Genomic DNA, 21,221 nt, shown 5'->3' on the forward strand with positions numbered 1-21,221 from the left:
CTGCTTATTTAAATCCTGGTCTGATTGCAGGCTGTTGCCGGATGTCAGTTGTTCTTTGTATCACCAGCCTGTTTCATTCTGCTCCACACCACATCTACCCCAGATAAGTGCTTGCTGTTTATTTATTGTTTGGTTCTTTTGCTCTTATCTGGGTTTGTCTTTTGCTGTGGTTGTTTTCAGTTTATTTGCATGCAGGGATTTTCCCCCTCAGTTGCTTGGCTGGGGAACTCCCTGCAGTTCTGTTTGGAGTATAGCTCCTTTAAGTCCATGTGTTTGTGGCTTATGAATTTGTTATGATTCTTGTTTTCTGTTCATTGGTATGACAAGAGCGCCTGGTATAGGACGGAGTTCAGATCGTGCGATCTGAGGGCCTTTTTGTACTATCAGGAATTTGGAATTTTGTAGGGTTTTTCTCTGGCCACCATCAGCCCCTTTCCTGTCCTTTCCTATTTTAGTCAGTAGGGGCCTCACCTTTTGCTAATCCTGCCATCTGTGTATTGTGTTTTTCCTATATCACCGCAGTCTTTGAATGTGGGGGGCTTGCTATTCTTGTCTATTTTCTGAGGCAGAGAGTTATTCATCTTTCCTTTCTTTAGGATAGCTAGTTCTCCGGCTGGGTTCGCGGTGCACAGGATGTTAGTTCACCCCTCGGCTACTTCTAGTTGTGTTGGTTAGTAAGGGGATGGCGGCCAGATTAGTTGCCAATGCTCTTGTCACCTTTTTGCCAATGATTTGTGGTGGTCTTCCATGGTTCCGGATCATAAAATTTCAGTTTATTTGCATGCAGGGATCTTCCCTCGCAGTTGCTCAGCTGGGAAGCTCCCTGCAGCTATGCTTGGAGTATTGCTCCTATAAGTCCATGTGTTTGTGGCTTTTTTAATTTGTAATGATTCTTGTTTTCTGTTCATTGGTATGACAAGAGCGCCTGGTATAGGACGGAGTGCAGATCTTGCGATCTGAGGGCCTTTTTGTACTATCAGGAATTTGGAATTTTGCAGGGTTTTTCTCTGGCCACCATCAGCCCCTTTCCTGTCTTTTCCTATTTTAGTCAGTGGGGGCCTCACCTTTTGCTAATCCTATCATCTATCTGTGTATTGTGTTTTCCTATATCACCGCAGTCTTTGAATGTGGGGGGCTTGCTATTCTTTATCTATTTTCTGAGGCAGAGAGTTATTCATCTTTCCTTCTGTCACGAACCACCGGGGGGGTCACTCAGAAATCCCCCGTGCTGGCCACCAATGTCACGATCGGGGGGTAACAAGCAGCAGTCACACCCCTCCTTTATACCTCCCGACCGACAGACAGAGCACGTGACGCACTCTCTAGTACCCCTCTTATAGTCAGGCCAATTATGGAATTGCCCGACAATAAGCAAGGAGGCCGCTATTCTCCTGTGCCGATGATTGAAGGGTCCCCGGTGAGAGCAGGGTATATATTCCTCCGACCTCCGCGGACGGAATATATAAGAACCTCCTCGCCTCTCACTGGCCGCCCCACAATGATCCTTGGCACAACTCGCTGCCACCAACCCATTCACGGTAACTATTAGCCGAACACACAGACGTGGGATTCAAGATCGAGATAACAGAACAGCCCAAGATTAATTATATAATTTAATCGGCCTAAGCCACACTGGAAACTACAATATATACAATAGGAGATCTACAGAATATACATAGGTCCTAGTACAGTTACAATCAAAGCATGGTTTGCAAACAGGCATACACAGTTCCAGCAGTTACTTTGTGCGTCTGGCCACAGGGGGGCGCCGTGGACCAGGTTTCCAGGATCTCCCTCACAGGTCTTCCCTGACCAGACCCCCGAGCAAAAGAACACTGGAAAATGGCCGAATTGGGGTTATCAACCTGGGCAAATCCAGGTCCCCTCCTACCTTTGTGACCTCAGAGGGAGCACTGCTCCACCCCTGGCTGGAGTTATGGATAATATCCACAACAGGGGATACGGGCCATAACTTGGCCTGGGAACGTCGTAGGCAGACGCCAACGCTCTCATTGTGACAGTTATGAATTTAGCTGCAGAACGAGAGGACTCATGACTTGTCTATTAGTTCCCCATTGGCTGATCTCACGCCTGGGGTATTTCCCCAGGTCTTACTCCCATAAAAAAGGTGTGCCAGCATTGTCCGCATGCGGAAACACCATGTTTATGGTTGTCATATTTATCGGAAATATGGCTCACGAGATATTAACCATATTTTACTGGAGTCGTTCTGTCTGGATACTTCCAAGCTTGCTAAGTAGATAGCAGCCCCTGCTACAGGGTCACGGCAGGGAGTCATCCTGTGTCCACTGTTCCCAGATCATCTAATCTCCATATCACAGGAGATGGCCATGGGATATGTTGCTAGGATGTGACACCTTCCCAGATGTTGGACATCTGAGAACAAGAAGGGAGGGGGCACTGCCATGGAGTGATGAGAGCGATTATGACTGGAATTCATAATTCCTCTTCATATCCCAGGATTTACCTCACACCTCCCCCCTTTTGAGGGCGCTAGGGGGCAGCACACTCCGGTGTTCCCCCGTGCGCCCGTCCGCGACCTCTCCTTGTCGGGACAGCCCGTCTGCGTTACCGTGGTCACGGCCCCTTTTGTGGCGAATGGTGAAGTTGTATTGCTGGAGCGCAAGGCTCCATCGCAACAACCGCCCATTCGTCCCAGAGACGGTGTGCAACCAGCTGAGGGGATTGTGGTCCGTCTCCACGATGAAGTGGCGCCCGCATAGATAGGGTTGCAGACGCTGCAGGGCCCACACTATGGCCAGGCATTCCTTTTCCATCGTGGAACAGGCCACCTCCCTCGGTAAAAGCTTCCTGCTCAGGTACAAGACTGGGTGCTCTTGGCTCGCAGAGTCCACCTGGCTGAGCACCGCACCGAGGCCGAAGTCACTGGCGTCGGTCTGTACTACAAACGGCCGCGTGAAGTCGGCTGCCTGTAGCACGGGCGGGCTGGACAGGGCGTCCTTTAAGGCCCGGAAGGCTGTCTCGCAGTCCATTGTCCAATCGACTGCGGAGGGCAGCTTCTTCTTGGTGAGGTCCGTCAAGGGCTTTGCCAGGCTACTATAGCGTGGAACAAACCTCCTATAGTACCCGGCGGTCCCCAAGAAGGACATCACCTGCTTCTTGGTCCTGGGGGTGGGCCAGGATGCGATGGCCTCCACTTTCTCAGGCTCGGGCTTCAGAGTTCTCCCGCCTACCCGGTGACCGAGGTACTGGACCTCGCTCATGGCCAGCTGACACTTTCCCGGCTTGATGGTCAAACCTGCCTGGTGGATCCGCCTGAGCACCTGTGCTAGATGCTCTAGGTGGTCCTCCCAGGTGGGACTGAAGACGGCAATGTCATCCAGGTACGCGGCCGCGTACCCTTCAAGTCCCGTGAGCAGGGTGTTGACCATCCGCTGGAAAGTGGCAGGGGCATTCCTCATCCCGAATGGCATCACCGTGGACTCGTACAGTCCAAATGGGGTAATAAAGGCAGAGCGTTCCCTGGCCTTGCGAGTCAGGGGGATCTGCCAATATCCCCGGCTCAGATCCATGATGGTCAGGTACTGAGCCCCGGCCAACTGATCGAGCAGGTCATTGATGCGTGGCATTGGGTACGCATCGGCGACCGTGACAGCATTGAGCCCCCTGTAGTCCACGCAGAACCGAGTGGTTCGGTCCTTCTTAGGGACGAGGACTACAGGCGAGGCCCAAGCGCTGTTGGATGCCTGGATCACCCCCAGCTTCAGCATCTCGTCAATCTCCTGGCGCATGTGTTGCTGCACCTCCAGGGAGACCCGATATGCTGAACGCCGGATTGGGGGATGATCCCCAGTGTCCACGTGATGGACAGCCAAGTCAGTCCTTCCGGGCTGGTTGGTAAACAACCCCCGGAAGGGGTGTAGGGTGGCCCACAGCTGGGACCGTTGGTCCTCCAAAAGCTGGTGGCCAACCTCCACATCCTCAATGGATACGCCTGCCCTAACCTGGGCTAGCATATCCAAGAGGGTTTTCGCTTCTCCCTCCTCGGGCAGGTTGCACACGAGGAGCGCACACGCCTCCCGCTCATGATGTGCCTTCATCATGTTCACATGGAAGGGCTTCCGCCTTCCACGGGCAGGGTCCAGGGTGACCAGGGACGTTACAGGGTTGAGCTGCTGGTACACGAGGTATGGGCCTTCCCAGGCTGCCTGAAGCTTGTCCTGTGGTACGGGGACCAGTACCCACACCTATTGACCCACTTGGTAGGTCCTCTCACAAGCGTTCTGGTCGTACCAACGCTTCTGATCGGCCTGGGCTTGAGCCATATTGTTGTGTACCAGTTGTGTCAAGGCCTGCATTTTGTCCCGGAAGCGCATGACATACTCGATAACCGACACTCCAGGGGTGGCCAAATCCCCTTCCCAAGCCTCTTTCACCAGAGCCCCGCACATGTCGCCCGTACAGGAGCTCAAACGGTGAGAATCCCGTTGAGGCCTTTGGAACCTCCCGGTAAGCAAATAACAGGTGTGGGAGATACCGCTCCCAGTCACGCCTGTGGGAGTCGACCAACATCTTAAGCATCTGCTTTAAGGTGCAATTGAACCGCTCGCACAGGCCATTAGTCTGTGGATGGTACGGGCTGGCGACCAGATGTTGCACCTGGACTTGCTTACAGAGGGCCTCCATCAGCTGTGACATGAATTGGGTCCCCCGGTCAGTGAGCATTTCCTGGGGAAAACCCACTCGGGAGAAAATCTCCAGCAATGCGGTGGCCACCTTGTCAGCCCGAATGGACGACAAGGCCACTGCTTCAGGGTACCGGGTGGCATAGTCCACTACCGTCAGTATGAAGCGTTTCCCGGAGCTGCTGGGGATGGCCAGCGGGCCGACCAGATCCACAGCCACCCTCCTGAAAGGCTCATCGATGATGGGCAGAGATACCAGTGAGGCTTTGGGGCGTGGCCCCGCCTTCCCCACTCTCTGACAGGTGTCACACGAACGGCAGTAGGCAGCCACATCGGCCCCCATTTTTGGCCAGTAGAAATGCTGGTTTAACCTGGTCTTGGTCTTAGCGATCCCTAGGTGTCCGGCCATCGGAATCTCATGTGCGATCCGCAACAACTCCGTCCGGAACGGATAGGGTACCACCAACTGTCGGTCCCTGGACCACGCCTCGGGTGAACCCTGCTGGACTGTGACTCGGTACAGCCGTCCTTGGTCCCAGACCACTCGCTCCGGGTCCGAGGGAGGCTGTGCCGCCTGCTCCTTAAGAGCTTTCAGGCTGTCATCAGCTTCTAACGCTGCCTGAAACCCCTGACTAGATGTGGCCAGAATCGACGAGACTGTCACATCTTCGGTCAGTACCCTGGGACCTGTGTCCTGGCCTCCGCCTGACTCGGCTGCCACTTGGTCAGAAGGGGAAGAGCTATCGGACCTCCGGGAGGCCCCTTGGATTCAGCACTCCCACTGCGGGTGACAGCGGCCACAGCTGCTGCGACCGTGGGTCGTGCCTGCTCCTCCTCCGTTCCTGACCAAGTCGCTGATTCAGGCAGACCTACCTGGCTTCCTGACACCCCGGTTGTGGGGGAACCATGCACCGAGATCTTACCTGGGAGCACTTCTGCTCCGGGACCGGCCCCAATCTCACCTGCCTGTTCCCCCCTGCAGCAACAGAACCCCGCTGTGAAATCTCTGGGGACCCCGCATTTGCTGTGGTAGGCCCCACCCCACACACTGGTTCTCCCCCTGCAGCACCCTGCTCTCTGCTTATCCCTGCATAGGGCAACAGATGCCAGCTCACTGGCTGATCACTTGTAAAGGCATTGTCACACCTTTCTCTGACCCCCTCCCCTGTCACAGCTGCTGCTGTGTATGTGTCTATGGTGTCTGTGCAAGCAGAAAAATCAGAGTTCACTCCCTCCTCCCTTACATCATTCATAGATAACACATTAACATTGGCAGGAGGCATGTCAGTACTGGCTGAAGGTTCAGCCCTTGGGGGGGCCCAAACTGGGAGGTTATCTGCCCCAAGTAGCACGTCTGCGGGGATCCGATCAGTTACCCCCACCTCCCTCACCCCTCGTCCTGCGCCCCAGTCCATATAAACGCTGGCGATGGGCAGCGCCGGGTCAATGCCTCCAATTCCGGAGACAGCGAGGGTTTTTCCGGGTACCAAGTCTTGGGGGGACACCATCTCAGGCCGCACCAGAGTCACCTCCGAGGCGCTGTCTCGCAGTCCCATGGTCACAGACCGGCCGACGGTGACAGGTTGGAAGCTGTCCAGGGACCTACCACCACCCCCACCCACACAATACACCTTGGGCGGCCCTTGGGACGGGGACGGGGCCCGGACTTTGGGACGCTGAGGGCACATGGCCTTGAAGTGTCCAGGTTGGTTGCACTGGTGGCACCGTCTTGGTTCTGCCACGGGCCTGGAGAGGGGAGTTGAGGGGGACACCCCCTGCGGTCTAGGGGCAGGTGGGGCAGTCGCAGAATTCATCTTACCCCCTCTCCAGGTGCTGCTGGTGGCTGCTCTCCTGGCCTCAGGAGCCCGATTGTTGGTGTAGTCATCGGCCAGGGCAGCTGTAGCCGTGGACCCCTTAGGCTTCTGGTCTCGAATGAACTGGCGGAGATCCTCCGGGCAGTTCCACAAGAGTTGCTCTGTGATGACCAAGTCTAGGATCTCTGGTCCGGTGGAAAGCTGCAGGACTTGTGTCCAGTGGTCGGCAGCTCGGGCAAGTGCCCGCCGGTGGTCAGCCCAGAAGTCCTTTGGTCCCTTCTGCAGGATCCGGAACTTCTTGCGGTAGGACTCCGGAGTGAGGTTGTACTGTTGGATCAGGGCCCGCTTGATGGTGTCGTAGCCCTGATCTCCCTCAGTAGGCAAGTCCCCAAGGATTTCCAGAGTCTTACCCCTTAAACAGGGGGTCAGGTATTTGGCCCACTGGTCCTTGTCCAGATGGTGCTGCAGGCAAGTCCATTCAAAAGCAATCAGGAAAGAGTCTAAGTCTCCATCCTTCTCCAGCACTGGGAAGTCCTCAACCCGGACCTTTGGAAGTTTGGTGTCTTGAAGGTCACGTGTGGCTGATGAGGGCCGGAGCTGAGCTAGCTGCAGCTGGTGGTCACGGTCTGCCTGTTGCTGTCGCTCCGCAGCCTCACGCTCTGCCTGGCGCTCCGCAGCCTCACGCTCTGCCCTTTGCTGTCGCACCGCAGCTTCACGCTCTGCTTGTCGCTCTCGCTCCGCTGCCTCCTGCGCTGCCAGACGCCCATGCTCTGCCATGAGTATCTCGTAGGTACCCCGGTTTCCAGCTATAAGACTGGCCATAGCAGCTTGAAGGAGGGCCTCCGAACCTCTCAGGCCGGAGGGATTTGCAAGGGGTGATCTGCGGCACACTGCAGAGCCAGGTGATTCACTGTCCATTTCAGAGCGGAGGACTGGCATTTGGCTCGTTGAGGACCCTTGGGCGAGCTCCTCCTCATTTTGTCCAGCAGTGCCAGGTTGTGCGATGTCCTCTGCAGAGCTGTTCTCTGGCGTCGGGTTCTTGGAGGGCTCGTGGACAACCTCCTCATCGTCTCTGGCCTGAGCATCGGCCATTCCTTTGGCTTTGCTTCTGGTGCTCTCAGCCATTGTTGCAGACTTTGGTCACTGACACAGAACTGACACCTGATGCACCCACACACCGCACAGTATCTGCACTCTGACACTCTAGTGTTGAGCTAGTCTGAAGACCCCAGCAGCCACAGCTGCTGCAGGCAGTCTTTAGTGTCTGGGAGTATGGGTCTCACACTCACACACACTATTATCTCGATCCCACCGCTTGCCACCAATATGTCACGAACCACCGGGGGGGGGGGTCACTCAGAAATCCCCCGTGCTGGCCACCAATGTCACGATCGGGGGGTAACAAGCAGCAGTCACACCCCTCCTTTATACCTCCCGACCGACAGACAGAGCACGTGACGCACTCTCTAGCGCCCCTCTTATAGTCAGGCCAATTATGGAATTGCCCGACAATAAGCAAGGAGGCCGCTATTCTCCTGTGCCGATGATTGAAGGGTCCCCGGTGAGAGTAGGGTATATATTCCTCCGACCTCCGCGGACGGAATATATAAGAACCTCCTCGCCTCTCACTGGCCGCCCCACAATGATCCTTGGCATAAACTCGCTGCCACCAACCGATTTACGGTAACTATTAGCCGAGCACACAGACGTGGGATTCACGATCGAGATAACAGAACAGCCCAAGATTAATTATATAATTTAATCGGCCTAAGCCACACTAGAAACTACAATATATACAATAGGAGATCTACAGAATATACATAGGTCAGATTACAGTTACACGCAAGATATGGATTACAAACAGGCATACACAGTTCCAGCAGTTACCTTGTGCGTCTGGCCACAGGGGGGCGCCGTGGACCAGGTTTCCAGGATCTCCCTCACAGGTCTTCCCTGACCAGACCCCCGAGCAAAAGAACACTGGAAAATGGCCGAATTGGGGTTATCAACCTGGGCAAATCCAGGTCCCCTCCTACCTTTGTGACCTCAGAGGGAGCACTGCTCCACCCCTGGCTGGAGTTATGGATAATATCCACAACAGGGGATACGGGCCATAACTTGGCCTGGGAACGTCGTAGGCAGACGCCAACGCTCTCATTGTGACAGTTATGAATTTAGCTGCAGAACGAGAGGACTCATGACTTGTCTACCAGTTCCCCATTGGCTGATCTCACGCCTGGGGTATTTCCCCAGGTCTTACTCCCATAAAAAAAGTGTGCCAGCATTGTCCGCATGCGGAAACACCATTTTTATGGTTGCCATATTTATCGGAAATATGGCTCACGAGATATTAACCATATTTTACTGGAGTTGTTCTGTCTGGATACTTCCAAGCTTGCTAAGTAGATAGCAGCCCCTGCTACAGGGTCACGGCAGGGGGACATCCTGTGTCCACTGTTCCCAGATCATCTAATCTCCATATCACAGGAGATGGCCATGGGATGTGTTGCTGGGATGTGACACCTTCCCAGATGTTGGACATCTGAGAACAAGAAGGGAGGGGGCACTGCCATGGAGTGATGAGAGCGATTATGACTGGAAATCATAATTCCTCTTCATATCCCTGGATTTACCTCACACCTTCCTTTAGGATAGCTAGTTCTCCGGCTGGGTTCGCGGTACACAGGATGTTAGTTCACCCCTCGGCTACTTTTAAACATCCTGTGCACCGCGAACCCAGCCGGAGAACTAGCTATCCTAAAGAAAGGAAAGATGAATAACTTTCTGCCTGAGAAAATAGATAAAGAATAGCAAGCCCCCCACATTCAAAGACTGCGGTGATATAGGAAAACACAATACAGAGATAGATGATAGGATTAGCAAAAGGTGAGGCCCCCACTGACTAAAATAGGAAAAAACAGGAAAGGGGCTGATGGTGGACAGAAAAAAAACCTGCAAAATTCCAAATTCCTGATAGTACAAAAAGGCCAAACCGGAGTGTAACTACTTTAAATAAAAATATTTTATTTGTCAAAAATCACTTACAAACACGTACAATTAAAATAAGGGTGTTTGAGAAAGGGAGGAAACACTTTCCCTTGCCTAGCCCTTCCTCAAAGACGGGGGTCGGCGTCCTAAGGTGAAGACGCCCCCGTTCCTCGACGGCTTAACCCTGATCAGTCCCTCCCTCAAGGGTAAGAGATATCCCCCAAAAAGATGGAATCAACCCCAACACTGGTAACACCAAAGTGAGGAAGAGGTGCTCAGTCCACAGTAGCTAATTTGTCTGTATCACTACTTGGGTGAGTGAGGGTAGGGTCCAGGGATGTCGTCATGTATTAGGAGTCCATGTGCTCAGTATAAAGGATAGAAATGAGAGTCACATAGATAGAGACCATAGTATGCTTTTGTCAATTATAGACACAGTTCATATGTAATTGGTACAACAGATGCCCATTAAGGACATGAATCATATTGGATATATGAAGGTTCAAGAAATGCCCGACGCGTTTCGCCCTTGTCAATGTTCGGGGGCTCATCAGGGGCTTTCCAACATATTCTTGAACGAAGTGTCCACTTTTGAACAATTCTATGACAAATATAACAAATCTATATTAGTAACAATGTCCAATGATCAAACACCGCAATCCATATGGGGACTGAACAACAATACTAACCAGTAGTGGTACAGATTGTTCACTTCAGGCGGGTATAATAAGATAATACACTGTCTACCCAGCTGGTCAATCATGAGGTTAGTCAGGATAACTTGTGCACCTATGTGGATAGACACATTATCAATTATGGCCAGGCCAGTTTTATAAATATATGTGTGATGCCACAAGCTTGCATGCTGCAGACAGTACCTTTATCTTAGTGCAGGTGCCTGTCTCACACTGTTAAAGCGTCTGCGTAGTCACAGCTGGACCCTGATAAAGGGTTAAAACAAGGTTTTGTATACTACATTAGGCTTTCCAAAGCACACATGGGTTCAAAGCATCAGTGTAAATACCTGGAATATCAGATCCATCACAGAATGTACGCTATGTGCTCAGGATAAGGGCTGTGGCATAAGGCTGAATACCTCTAGTCCAAAATACAGCCAGTTCCACTGCATAAAAATATACAATAGTATAGGAAACTCCAATTAATCTCAAAAAAGAGAGGAACCTGCTTGACATATCATAGTATTTGCAAACATGCAGCAGTACCTTAAATGTATCAGTCAGAGTAATTGTCCTCCACTGGTCACCAATGTTGCCGACAGCCTTAATAGGCCTATACCGTCACCAATATCAAGATGAATACCCAGAAGGGTCCCTGCATTGGAGAGGGGGGTATTTAGACAATATGTCTCACTGTACATCCCTCCTCGTTCCTATACATAACGAGACACATACCTATTAGCTGTCTCCCCGTGTGGCCAGGAGTCACCGTAATAGATGAAAGCCAATCTACAAGCAAATATATACATATCAGCCTATATTCGGCACATGTAACTACAGTTACTTGTCAGAGGATGTAGCGTTCCTACCTTACAGCGGGTCCATCTGGGGAGGACCAATGTGGCATCCAGTGATCGCTGCCCTATTGAGGCAATGCCTGCTATTTAAACACATTTTGGCGCCATCAAGACGGAAACCGGAAGTGACGTCGCGCAACTTATCCCGGCCTCCCAGGACGTGTGGAAGTGCTCGCATAACGTCCGGTCAGGTGATCGGAAGGCGTGCGTCCGGGATTCACCTCCCCAAGGCCAACAAACATAAGTTCCTCGATGTTAAGAAGTTACACTTAGTGTGTACGCATGCGCAATCGTATGCTGACGAAATATACTGTCAGCACATCACAGCGCGTGCGCTGCTATACGATATGATAAGGCTATGTGGGCTGAACTTGCCAAACGCACACGTAAGGGGTCACAGAGCATAATATGGGGGACCAATGGAATCTTGATGTGACAAATTATTGCCAATAGAACAATCAAGGGGGCGAGGCCTATATCTGAAAGTAGAGGAGAGGTTTCTCAAACCAGTGTTAGAACATGCCTGGTGCAAACAGTAATGACCCCATATATGTAATGGATTATAAGAACATTGGACATAGTTATTATCACCCAATAACGGATGAATAGTATAGAATAATATAGAATATAATTTGCTATTGCTCAAAGATGGCACATAGCGGACCTATGTATGTAATACGATGATATGATATACACATTGCCAGTAAAGTCATTACCGCAACTAGTGACCCCTCTTAAGTTTTTGTGGGTCGAAATATTTATCTGGAAGGTCTACTACAGACACAGTATTCCTAGAAGTAATGGCTAGGTAACAATTTATTACTGGATAAAGGGCGTAAAGCTTATTGTTTCATTTAGGCCATCAGGATGTACAGAGTCCATCCAAAAAATCCATCTCGCCTCTCTTTGCAACAACAGAGCATCCCAGTCGCCTTTCCTCTCAGGTTCCGGTACCGTTTCTATGGATTTAAAGAGGGCACCTTCTAATTTACCTGCATGATACTGGTTGATATGCCGTGCTATTGGTGTATCACGTTGGTTACGAACATCACCGTGTTCACCAATGCGTACTCGAAATTGTCTCTTGGTTTTGCCAATATAATTTTTTGGACAACCACAGCTAAAGAGATAGATAACGCCTTGGGTCCGACAATTGGCAAAATTTCTGTTGGAATATGTTCTTCCAGTTTTAGCACTTTGAAATGTGTTGGATGGGGAGATAAATTTACAGAACTTGCAGGCCCCACAACGAAAGGTGCCATTACTACGTGACCTAAGCCATGCGCTACCAGACATCTCTGGTGGCACATAATGGCTTTTGACCACACAATCCCTCAGGTTGCGGCCTTTGCGGAAGGTAACTGATGGGTAGGGGAGAATGTCAAATTTAGTTTTGAGTGAGGTCACTTTATTCACGGACTCATCAGCAGATGTTTCGGAAAAGGCCTCTTTTACATCATCAAGCCAAGATTGATCGCTAATAGGCCCAGACAAAAAACCAGCCATCACCGATTCTCATAAATTATATACCAATATGGATGACGTAAAGTAGAGATTATAGCAAAACCGGAGTGTAACTACTTTAAATAAAAATATTTTATTTGTCAAAAATCACTTACAAACACGTACAATTAAAATAAGGGTGTTTGAGAAAGGGAGGAAACACTTTCCCTTGCCTAGCCCTTCCTCAAAGACGGGGGTCGGCGTCCTAAGGTGAAGACGCCCCCGTTCCTCGACGGCTTAACCCTGATCAGTCCCTCCCTCAAGGGTAAGAGATATCCCCCAAAAAGATGGAATCAACCCCAACACTGGTAACACCAAAGTGAGGAAGAGGTGCTCAGTCCACAGTAGCTAATTTGTCTGTATCACTACTTGGGTGAGTGAGGGTAGGGTCCAGGGATGTCGTCATGTATTAGGAGTCCATGTGCTCAGTATAAAGGATAGAAATGAGAGTCACATAGATAGAGACCATAGTATGCTTTTGTCAATTATAGACACAGTTCATATGTAATTGGTACAACAGATGCCCATTAAGGACATGAATCATATTGGATATATGAAGGTTCAAGAAATGCCCGACGCGTTTCGCCCTTGTCAATGTTCGGGGGCTCATCAGGGGCTTTCCAACATATTCTTGAACGAAGTGTCCACTTTTGAACAATTCTATGACAAATATAACAAATCTATATTAGTAACAATGTCCAATGATCAAACACCGCAATCCATATGGGGACTGAACAACAATACTAACCAGTAGTGGTACAGATTGTTCACTTCAGGCGGGTATAATAAGATAATACACTGTCTACCCAGCTGGTCAATCATGAGGTTAGTCAGGATAACTTGTGCACCTATGTGGATAGACACATTATCAATTATGGCCAGGCCAGTTTTATAAATATATGTGTGATGCCACAAGCTTGCATGCTGCAGACAGTACCTTTATCTTAGTGCAGGTGCCTGTCTCACACTGTTAAAGCGTCTGCGTAGTCACAGCTGGACCCTGATAAAGGGTTAAAACAAGGTTTTGTATACTACATTAGGCTTTCCAAAGCACACATGGGTTCAAAGCATCAGTGTAAATACCTGGAATATCAGATCCATCACAGAATGTACGCTATGTGCTCAGGATAAGGGCTGTGGCATAAGGCTGAATACCTCTAGTCCAAAATACAGCCAGTTCCACTGCATAAAAATATACAATAGTATAGGAAACTCCAATTAATCTCAAAAAAGAGAGGAACCTGCTTGACATATCATAGTATTTGCAAACATGCAGCAGTACCTTAAATGTATCAGTCAGAGTAATTGTCCTCCACTGGTCACCAATGTTGCCGACAGCCTTAATAGGCCTATACCGTCACCAATATCAAGATGAATACCCAGAAGGGTCCCTGCATTGGAGAGGGGGGTATTTAGACAATATGTCTCACTGTACATCCCTCCTCGTTCCTATACATAACGAGACACATACCTATTAGCTGTCTCCCCGTGTGGCCAGGAGTCACCGTAATAGATGAAAGCCAATCTACAAGCAAATATATACATATCAGCCTATATTCGGCACATGTAACTACAGTTACTTGTCAGAGGATGTAGCGTTCCTACCTTACAGCGGGTCCATCTGGGGAGGACCAATGTGGCATCCAGTGATCGCTGCCCTAGTGAGGCAATGCCTGCTATTTAAACACATTTTGGCGCCATCAAGACGGAAACCGGAAGTGACGTCGCGCAACTTATCCCGGCCTCCCAGGACGTGTGGAAGTGCTCGCATAACGTCCGGTCAGGTGATCGGAAGGCGTGCGTCCGGGATTCACCTCCCCAAGGCCAACAAACATAAGTTCCTAGATGTTAAGAAGTTACACTTAGTGTGTACGCATGCGCAATCGTATGCTGACGAAATATACTGTCAGCACATCACAGCGCGTGCGCTGCTATACGATATGATAAGGCTATGTGGGCTGAACTTGCCAAACGCACACGTAAGGGGTCACAGAGCATAATATGGGGGACCAATGGAATCTTGATGTGACAAATTATTGCCAATAGAACAATCAAGGGGGCGAGGCCTATATCTGAAAGTAGAGGAGAGGTTTCTCAAACCAGTGTTAGAACATGCCTGGTGCAAACAGTAATGACCCCATATATGTAATGGATTATAAGAACATTGGACATAGTTATTATCACCCAATAACGGATGAATAGTATAGAATAATATAGAATATAATTTGCTATTGCTCAAAGATGGCACATAGCGGACCTATGTATGTAATACGATGATATGATATACACATTGCCAGTAAAGTCATTACCGCAACTAGTGACCCCTCTTAAGTTTTTGTGGGTCGAAATATTTATCTGGAAGGTCTACTACAGACACAGTATTCCTAGAAGTAATGGCTAGGTAACAATTTATTACTGGATAAAGGGCGTAAAGCTTATTGTTTCATTTAGGCCATCAGGATGTACAGAGTCCATCCAAAAAATCCATCTCGCCTCTCTTTGCAACAACAGAGCATCCCAGTCGCCTTTCCTCTCAGGTTCCGGTACCGTTTCTATGGATTTAAAGAGGGCACCTTCTAATTTACCTGCATGATACTGGTTGATATGCCGTGCTATTGGTGTATCACGTTGGTTACGAACATCACCAACGTGTTCACCAATGCGTACTCGAAATTGTCTCTTGGTTTTGCCAATATAATTTTTTGGACAACCACAGCTAAAGAGATAGATAACGCCTTGGGTCCGACAATTGGCAAAATTTCTGTTGGAATATGTTCTTCCAGTTTTAGCACTTTGAAATGTGTTGGATGGGGAGATAAATTTACAGAACTTGCAGGCCCCACAACGAAAGGTGCCATTACTACGTGACCTAAGCCATGCGCTACCAGACATCTCTGGTGGCACATAATGGCTTTTGACCACACAATCCCTCAGGTTGCGGCCTTTGCGGAAGGTAACTGATGGGTAGGGGAGAATGTCAAATTTAGTTTTGAGTGAGGTCACTTTATTCACGGACTCATCAGCAGATGTTTCGGAAAAGGCCTCTTTTACATCATCAAGCCAAGATTGATCGCTAATAGGCCCAGACAAAAAACCAGCCATCACCGATTCTCATAAATTATATACCAATATGGATGACGTAAAGTAGAGATTATAGCAAAACCGGAGTGTAACTACTTTAAATAAAAATATTTTATTTGTCAAAAATCACTTACAAACACGTACAATTAAAATAAGGGTGTTTGAGAAAGGGAGGAAACACTTTCCCTTGCCTAGCCCTTCCTCAAAGACGGGGGTCGGCGTCCTAAGGTGAAGACGCCCTCGTTCCTCGACGGCTTAACCCTGATCAGTCCCTCCCTCAAGGGTAAGAGATATCCCCCAAAAAGATGGAATCAACCCCAACACTGGTAACACCAAAGTGAGGAAGAGGTGCTCAGTCCACAGTACCTAATTTGTCTGTATCACTACTTGGGTGAGTGAGGGTAGGGTCCAGGCATGTCGTCATGTATTAGGAGTTGTCACAAACCACCGGGGGGGTCACTCAGAAATCCCCCGCGCTGGCTACCAGTACGTCACAATCGGGGGGTAACAAGTGGGGGTCACCCCTCCTTTATACCTCCCGACCGACAGACAGAGCACGTGACGCGCTCTCTAGCGCCCCTCTTATAGTCAGGCCAATTATGGAATTGCCCGACAATAAGCAAGGAGGCCGCTATACTACTTATGCCGATTATTGAAGGGTCCCCGGTGAGAGTAAGGTATATATTCCCCCGACCTCCGCGGGCGGAATATATAAAATCTCCCCGAATCTCACTGGCCTCCCCACAATAATCCTTGGCACAATTCGCTGCCACCAACCGATTTACGGTAACTATTAGCCGAACACACAGACGTGGGATTCAAGATCGAGATAACAGAACAGCCCAAGATTAATTATATAATTTAATCAGCCTAAAGCACACTAGAAACTACAATATATACAATAGGGAATCTACAGAATATACATATGTCAGAGTACAGTTACAGATAAAGCATGGTTTACAAACAGGCATACACAGTTCAATCAGTTACCTTGTGCGTCTGGCCACAGGGGGGCGCTGTAGACCAGGTTTCCAGGAACTCCCACAGATGTTTCCTACACGTGACCCCCAGCGAAAGAACACTGGAAAATGGCCGAAGTAGGGTTATCAACCTGGGCAGATCCAGGTCCCCTCCTACCTTAGTGACCTCACAGGGAGCACTGCTCCACCCCTGGCTTGAGTTATGGACAATATCCCAACATGGAATATGGGCCATAACTTGGCCTGGGAGCGTCGTAGGCGGACGCCAACGCTCTCATTGTGACAGCTATGAATTTAGCCACAGAACGAGGGGACTCATGACCTGTCTGCCAGTTCCCCATTGGCTGATATCACGCCTGGGGCATTTCCCAATGTCCTGCTCCCATAAAAAGGGTGTGCCGGCATCGTCCGCATGCAGAGACACCATTTTTATGGTTGCCATATTTATCGGAAATATGGCTTGCGAGATATGAACCATTTTTTACTGGAGTCGTTCTGTCTGGCTATTTCCATAGCCTTGCTAATGAGATACAACTCTTGTTACAGGGTGACGGCAGGGAGTCATCCTGTGTCCATTGTTCCCACACCACCTCATCTCCATATCACAGGACATGGCCATGGAGGTGTAAGTGGAACACTGAGAACAAGAAGGGAGGGGGCACTGCCAGGGAGTGATGAGGGATTATGACTGGAGTCATAATTCATCTTCATATCCCGGGATTTGCCTCACACCTCCCCCCTTTTGAGGGCGCTAGGGGGCAGCACACTCCGGTGTTCCCCCGTGCGCCCGTCCGCGACCTCTCCTTGTCGGGACAGCCCGTCTGCGTTACCGTGGTCACGGCCCCTTTTGTGGCGAATGGTGAAGTTGTATTGCTGGAGCGCAAGGCTCCATCGCAACAATCGCCCATTCGTCCCAGAGACGGTGTGCAACCAGCTGAGGGGATTGTGGTCCGTCTCCACGATGAAGTGGCGCCCGTATAGATAGGGTTGCAGACGCTGCAGGGCCCACACTATGGCCAGGCACTCCTTCTCCATCGTGGAATAGGCAACTTCCCTTGGTAACAGCTTCCTGCTCAGGTACAAGACTGGGTGCTCTTGGCTCGCAGAGTCCACCTGGCTGAGCACCGCACCGAGGCCGAAGTCACTGGCGTCGGTCTGTACTACAAACGGCCGCGTGAAGTCGGCTGCCTGTAGCACGGGCGGGCTGGACAGGGCGTCCTTTAGGGCCTGGAAGGCTGTCTCGCAGTCCATTGTCCAATCGACTGCAGAGGGCAGCTTCTTCTTGGTGAGGTCCGTCAAGGGCTTTGCCAGGCTACTATAGCATGGAACAAACCTCCTATAGTACCCAGCGGTCCCCAAGAAGGACATCACCTGCTTCTTGGTCCTGGGGGTGGGCCAGGATGCGATGGCTTCCACTTTCTCAGGCTCGGGCTTCAGTGTTCTCCCACCTACCCGGTGACCGAGGTACTGGACCTCGCTCATGGCCAGCTGACACTTTCCCGGCTTGATGGTCAAACCTGCCCGGTGGATCCGCCTGAGCACCTGTGCTAGATGCTCTAGGTGGTCCTCCCAGGTGGGACTGAAGACGGCAATGTCATCCAGGTACGCGGCCGCGTACCCTTCAAGTCCCTTGAGCAGGGTGTTGACCATCCGCTGGAAAGTGGCAGGGGCATTCCTCATCCCGAATGGCATCACCGTGGACTCGTACAGTCCAAATGGGGTAATAAAGGCAGAGCGTTCCCTGGCCTTGCGAGTCAGGGGGATCTGCCAATATCCCCGGCTCAGATCCATGATGGTCAGGTACTGAGCCCCGGCCAACTGATCGAGCAGGTCATCGATGCGTGGCATTGGGTACGCATCGGCGACCGTGACCGCATTGAGCCCCCTGTAGTCCTCGCAGAACCGAGTGGTTCGGTCCTTCTTAGGGACGAGGACTACAGGCGAGGCCCAAGCGCTGTTGGATGCCTGGATCACCCCCAGCTTCAGCATCTCGTCAATCTCCTGGCGCATGTGTTGCTGCACCTCCAGGGAGACCCGATATGCTGAACGCCGGATCGGGGGATGATCCCCAGTGTCCACGTGATGGACAGCCAAGTCAGTCCTTCCGGGCTGGTTGGTAAACAACCCCCGGAAGGGGAGGAGGGTGGCCCACAGCTGGGACCGTTGGTCTTCCAAGAGCTGGTGGCCAACCTCCACATCCTCAATGGATCTGCCTGCCCTAACCTGGGCTAGCATATCCAAGAGGGTTTCCGCTTCTCCCTCCTCGGGCAGGTTGCACACGGGGAGCGCACATGCCTCCCGCTCATGATGTGCCTTCATCATGTTCACATGGAAGGGCTTCCGCCTTCCACGGGCAGGGTCCAGGGTGACCAGGTACGTCACAGGGTTGAGCTGCTGGTACACGAGGTATGGGCCTTCCCAGGCTGCCTGAAGCTTGTCCTGTGGTACGGGGACCAGTACCCACACCTCTTGACCCACTTGGTAGGTCCTCTCACAAGCGTTCTGGTCGTACCAACGCTTCTGATCGGCCTGGGCTTGAGCCATATTGTCGTGTACCAGTTGCGTCAAGGCCTGCATTTTGTCCCGGAAGCGCATGACATACTCGATAACCGACACTCCAGGGGTGGCCAAATCCCCTTCCCAAGCCTCTTTCACCAGAGCCAGGGGGCCCCGCACACGTCGCCCGTACAGGAGCTCAAACGGTGAGAATCCTGTTGAGGCCTGTGGAACCTCCCGGTAAGCAAATAACAGGTGTGGGAGATACCGCTCCCAGTCACGCCCATGGGAGTCGACCAACATCTTAAGCATCTGCTTTAAGGTGCCATTGAACCGCTCGCACAGGCCATTAGTCTGTGGATGGTACGGGCTGGCCACCAGATGTCGCACCTGGACTTGCTTACAGAGGGCCTCCATCAGCTGGGACATGAATTGGGTCCCCCGGTCAGTGAGCATTTCCTGGGGAAAACCCACTCGGGAGAAAATCTCCAGCAATGCGGTGGCCACCTTGTCAGCCCGAATGGACGACAAGGCCACTGCTTCTGGGTACCGGGTGGCATAGTCCACTACCGTCAGTATGAAGCGTTTCCCGGAGCTGCTGGGGATGGCCAGCGGGCCGACCAGATCCACAGCCATCCTCCTGAAAGGCTCATCGATGATTGGCAGAGATACTAGTGGGGCTTTGGGGTGTGGCCCCGCCTTCCCCACTCTCTGACAGGTTTCACACGAACGGCAGTAGGCAGCCACATCGGCCCCCATTTTTGGCCAGTAGAAATGCTGGTTTAACCTGGCCTTGGTCTTAGCGATCCCTAGGTGTCCGGCCATCGGAATCTCATGTGCGATCCGCAACAACTCCGTCCGGAACGGATAGGGTACCACCAACTGTCGGTCCCTGGGCCACGCCTCCGGTGAACCCTGCTGGACCGTGGCCCGGTACAGCCGTCCTTGGTCCCAGACCACTCGCTCCGGGTCCGAGGGAGGCTGTGCCGCCTGCTCCTTAAGAGCTTTCAGGCTGTCGTCAGCTTCTAACGCTGCCCGAAACCCCTGACTAGATGTGGCCAGAATCGACGAGACTGTCACATCTTCAGTCAGTACCCCGGGACCTGTGTCCTGGCCTCCACCTGACTCGGCTGCCACTTGGTCAGAAGGGGAAGAGCTATCGGACCTCCGGGAGGCCCCTTGGCTTCCAGCACTCCCACTGCGGGTGACAGCGGCCACAGCCGCTGCGACCGTGGGTCGTGCCTGCTCCTCCTCCGTTCCTGACCAAGTCGCCGGTTCAGGCAGACCTACCTGGCTTCCTGACACCCCGGTTGTGGGGGAACCATGCACCGAGATCTTACCTGGGAGCACTTCCGCTCCTGGACCGGCCCCAATCTCACCTGCCTGTTCCCCTCCTGCAGCAACAGAACCCCGCTGTGAAATCTCTGGGGACCCCACATTTGCTGTGGTAGCCCCCACCCCACACACTGGTCCTCCCCCTGCAGCACCCTGCTCTCTGCTTATCCCTGCAGAGGGCAACAGATCCCAGCTCACAGGCTGGTTACTTGTAGAGGCATTGTCACACCTTTCTCTGACCCCCTCCCCTGTCACGGCTGCAGCTGAGTGTGTGTCTATGGTGTCTATGCAAACAGAAATATCAGAGTTCACTCCCTCCTCCCTTACATCATTCATAGATAACACATTAACATTGTTAGGAGTCATGTCAGTACGGGCTGAAGGTTCAGCCCTTGGGGGGGGCCCAAACTGGGAGGTTATCTGCCCCAAATCTGTCCCAAGTAGCACGTTTGCAGGGATCCGATCAGTTACCCCCACCTCCCTCACCCCTCGCCCTGCGCCCCAGTCCACATAAATGTCAGCAACAGGCAGCGCCGGGTCAATGCCTCCAATCCCGGAGACAGCGAGGGTTTTTCCAGGGATCAAGTCTTGGGGGGACACCATCTCAGGCCGCACCAGAGTCACCTCCGAGGCGCTGTCTCGCAGTCCTATGGTCACAGACCGGCCGACGGTGACAGGTTGGAAGCTGTCCAGGGACCTACCACCACCCCCACCCACACAATACACCTTGGGCGGCCCTTGGGACGGGGACGGAGCCGGGGCCTTGGGACGCTGAGGGCACATGGCCTTGAAGTGTCCAGGTAGGTTGCACTGGTGGCACCGT

The 21,221-nt window shown here is 51.6% G+C and overlaps 1 protein-coding gene and 2 long non-coding RNA genes across 4 annotated transcripts in view; all 3 read right to left on the bottom strand.

Moving 5' to 3' along the window:
• The window catches only part of SCTR (secretin receptor), a 164,859-nt gene that overhangs the window by 48,768 nt on the left and 94,870 nt on the right, over window positions 1-21,221 (bottom strand). The window lies entirely within an intron of this gene.
• Window positions 10,347-10,745, bottom strand: LOC142246742 (uncharacterized). The gene is made up of 3 exons (XR_012724920.1): window positions 10,693-10,745; window positions 10,494-10,592; window positions 10,347-10,410 (listed from the first exon to the last, which is right to left on the bottom strand). It is a non-coding gene; the product is annotated as an uncharacterized LOC142246742 (long non-coding RNA).
• LOC142246743 (uncharacterized) lies at window positions 13,443-13,841 on the bottom strand. Its single transcript, XR_012724921.1, has 3 exons — window positions 13,789-13,841; window positions 13,590-13,688; window positions 13,443-13,506 (listed from the first exon to the last, which is right to left on the bottom strand). It is a non-coding gene; the product is annotated as an uncharacterized LOC142246743 (long non-coding RNA).

Source organism: Anomaloglossus baeobatrachus, chromosome 7, assembly GCF_048569485.1.
Source record: "Anomaloglossus baeobatrachus isolate aAnoBae1 chromosome 7, aAnoBae1.hap1, whole genome shotgun sequence".
Lineage (NCBI taxonomy): Eukaryota > Metazoa > Chordata > Amphibia > Anura > Aromobatidae > Anomaloglossus > Anomaloglossus baeobatrachus.